The sequence below is a fragment of the Schistocerca americana genome, chromosome 1 (assembly GCF_021461395.2).
Source record: "Schistocerca americana isolate TAMUIC-IGC-003095 chromosome 1, iqSchAmer2.1, whole genome shotgun sequence".
Classification (NCBI taxonomy): Eukaryota; Metazoa; Arthropoda; class Insecta; order Orthoptera; family Acrididae; genus Schistocerca; species Schistocerca americana.
In genome coordinates this window covers 344,502,845-344,506,762 of record NC_060119.1, presented here as the reverse complement: position 1 = coordinate 344,506,762, position 3,918 = coordinate 344,502,845, and the positions used below count along the sequence as shown (strand labels likewise).

Genomic DNA, 3,918 nt, shown 5'->3' with positions numbered 1-3,918 from the left:
GAATTAGGGATATCTGTTGTGCCTCTACTCCTATATACTCCATCCCTTCCCATAGTCCGTTGATTGGAGACAGCATCATACGCTTTTTCTAAAGCTTCTTTGGTAATTAACTCTACGATAGGAAGCTATGTGATCCACACAGCGGAAAAACTGTTATAGATAATTTGCGAAAAATCCAGCTCTCCTAAGGAAACACACACACACACACACACACACACGGGATAAAATGACTAAAAACGAGTACCTCGTGTTGTCGTTGACACAGTAGCATTCTAAGCTGTGTGAATGTCTGGAAGGGCAGCGGTGTCTTCTAGAACGACTTGAGGAGCAGTGTTCCCTGGGCGCCTTTGTTCCTTACTCTTTGTGTTCCTTTTCGGGAGAGGTGAAAGATTTACTAATAGTTCCATTTTTCATCTGCTCTGAGTGCACCAACATCTGCATACGTTTCTCTCTGAAGCAGGACACAGCACATCGCTGCCTCCGCTGCCAGGCCCGCCCTTCTTTTGCTCTGATTACAGTACTGCAGGTACATTACGTACTTCCACAATGAGTCTTACACTCTGCAGCGGAGAGGAAGCTGTTTTGAAACCTTCTCGCAGATTGACATTAGATTGGCGCAGAAGTTCGTAGCGTTTTAAACACAACAGACAGAAGTGACGGAGACTTTAGTCATTAATAATAGATTCTCAAATGGTTCAAATCAGTCCACAACAAGAAAGGAATACGTGGAAAACACTGATAAGGAGAAGGAACATAATGATAAGACATATGTTGAGGCATGAGGCATGAGGAATTCATGACGGGCCGCATCAAACGAGCCAGAAGACTGACGACTCAAAAGAAAAAAAAAATTCAAGTTATTAATATGACTGTATTCCGCCAATAACAGACCAAATATTCCATAAATAGAAACAAATATCTTTTACGTTTCGTTGGTAATATTGCGAGGAACGCCTCCAGAGTTCAAGATAATAGTTTTCTTATAAATACGGTGGTTCAAAAATGGCTCTGAGCACTATGGGACTTAATTTCTGAGGTCATCAGTCCCCTAGAACTTACAACTAACCTAAGGACGTCACACACATCCATGCCCGAGGCAGGATTCGAACCTGCGATCGTAGCGGTCGCGCGGTTCCAGACTGAAGCGCCTAGAACCGCTCGGTCACACCAGCCGGCAAGCTATTACACACACGACTTCGACTGACTACTTTATTGCTTTGGTTCCTCGACATCCCAGCGAGTAATTCTGAATATCGCTTGGCACAGGGCGTGTGACGCGACGATAGGCAGCCCTTCCCTGACATTCGGAAGTTAAAAGGCGTCATCTGAGAGCTCATTGTGAGCTACACACCACAGGCAGTTTCACGTTTGACACAACCACTACGCCCAGCGTTGCACTGCCACGATACTGGGGAGATGGAGGCAGGTTTCCTCACCGCATTCGTCACATTTTTTTCCCAGTTTATTAGTTTTCGTTTCGTAACCATATAGCCGTCTCAGCAGTGGAAAGATGGTCGATATATGTCTGAGGCGACTTTAGTGTCTGTTAAGGCGACACAAATGCAAGGACAACACAACATTTACTTCCAGAACGAAGAAAATCTTTGACCAGGCCGGAAATAGAACCGTTCCCTTTCTATTAGCAATCTGCCGCGCTGACTCACCGAGAACATGCGTCAGACTTGGCAGGCGGCGTATTGGTTGTAGCTGGACGTACGAGTTAAGAGCGGCCGTACAAGGAAGTCCGAGGAAACCGTTGCGTTATTTAGCGCTTTAGACAAGTATTTCAGTAACACGTGCTGACAGAGTTGAGTAAAAACCCAAACTGAAACCTTACATACACCGCTCTGCAAAAATTAAGGATGTGTAAGTAGTCGGTGGAAATAAATGAAAGTGCTGGAGCATGTTGCCAGGGGCCTCCTAGTCGTCCACAGAAAGCTGAACGTCACATGGTATGAGGCCAGCTTGGCCGTTGGGCCAGCTGCAGTTGACGGAGCGAGAAAAGACAAGCAGAGAGCAGTCACGATCCACTGTGTTAATATTAGTAGTACTGAAATTTTTAGTTCTATACATGCAACTACATTTAGAGGTACTATCCCAAGTGCGTCTTTTCAGGAGTAGATTCAGCCCTTACTTCATTTTTGTGGATGACGATGCGCCACCGCTTCGAAGAGCAGAGGGGAGGAACTCTTGGACAGAGAGAGTATTCTGCTAATGGACTGTCTTGCCCGTTCCCCGACTTAAATCTCATCGAGTACGTGTGGGATACGCTGGAAAGACGTAATGCAAGATGTCCACAAGCACCACGGACCATCCAGCAGCTGTTAACCGCGCTGGTGGAGGAGTGGAAAGCCATACCACAAGAACTCCTTACCAACCTTGTGCACTCATAGGAGCACGGTACAGAACAAGTACCGCTTTCAGTGATGATCACACACAGTGTTAAGGAACATGTCCCGCCTTACGTAACGTCCAGGGAACCGTGATAAATCGAGACCACTCCCGTCTAATGACTGTCTTTAAAAGTGACATTTCTCATTCCTGTTCGTCTCACTGCGTATTTATTTCAGTTACCTTCTGTACTATATTGTATCAGTTTTTTCTGTGTCTGCTCAAAGTTTCACAGAACAGTGTCACTTGGCAGCGACAACTGATGGGAAACGTAATTCGTCCTGAAGTTTGCCACGTTGGAGTATTACCGGGAGTGCAGTTGACTGGCCAGTCTAATGAAGCTTGGCTTGATTTGTCGGGGCACGTGAACTCGCAGAACAATCGACGTTGGACATCTGAGAATCTTCGTCATTCACATCGAGAGCCGCTGCATAATTCAATAGCAGGAGTGTGGTGTGCAGTTAGCACAACTGGAAATTTTAGATGGATTTTTTACCGACAAACTATAACTTCCGGTAGGTATGTGAACAATATTCTGCAAGCTTTTCTTCAAAGAACTGACTGTTAAAAATGGCTTATGGTTATTTCATACATGAGTGTGCAAGGACACATACCGCCAATGCATCTGTACGGGACGCATATTTTAGGATTTTTGCACGAATTTTTATTTCGGACGCCCTAGCCGCTTCTTTGAAGCAGTCTCGCGGCGTAAGTTCCCACAGGGCCTATTTACCCGACAGGCAACGGCCTTGCCGCAGTGGGTACACCGGTTCCCGTGAGATCACGGAAGTTAAGCGCTGTCGGGCGTGGCCGGCACTTGGATGGGTGACCATCCGGGCCGCCATGAGCTGTTGCCATTTTTCGGGGTGCACTCAGCCTCGTGATGCCAACTGAGGAGCTACTTGACCGAATAGTAGCGGCTACGGTCAAAGAAAACCATCATAACGACTGGGAGAGTGGTATGCTGGCCACACGCCCCTCCTATCCGCATCCTCAGCTAAGGTTGTCACGGCGGTCGGATGGTCCCGATGGGCCACTTGTGTCCTGAAGACGGAGTACTACTTACCTGATAGAACCTGTGGCATCAGCAACATGCTATCTCTTCCGTCTCATTTGACAAAACCAGTTACACACGAGACCCAGACGGCCAGTAAGAAACATGGGGAATGGGTTACGTGTGTAGTTGCATCAGCATCTTGGAGGCCAGGCCACAGTGTAACGCTCTCTTGCACGAGGGGCTTTCAATAAGTAACTCAACGCTTTCTTTTTCTGAAAATAAGTTGGTTTTATTCAGGATTCCAGTGCACCGTATTGTTCCTGACTATTTTGGCTACAGAAGTCTATTTTTTACCGTAACCTCCATTCAATGTGATGGTCTTACACCATCTTTTTGGGAGGGCCTTTGCGCCGCATAGTACCACTTTACTGATCAATGTTTGAGCTAACGACTTGCTGGATCAATAACCTCCCCATCATCCACTTACCGCATCCCGTGGAGGGCATCCTCCTTGGACCAAACAGATGGAA

The 3,918-nt window shown here is 46.7% G+C and overlaps 1 pseudogene; it reads left to right on the top strand.

Annotated features, from left to right (window-relative positions):
- Positions 1 to 3,130: 3,130 nt before the first annotated feature.
- On the top strand, positions 3,131 to 3,248 carry LOC124556064 (annotated as a pseudogene).
- The last annotated feature ends 670 nt before the right edge of the window (positions 3,249 to 3,918 follow it).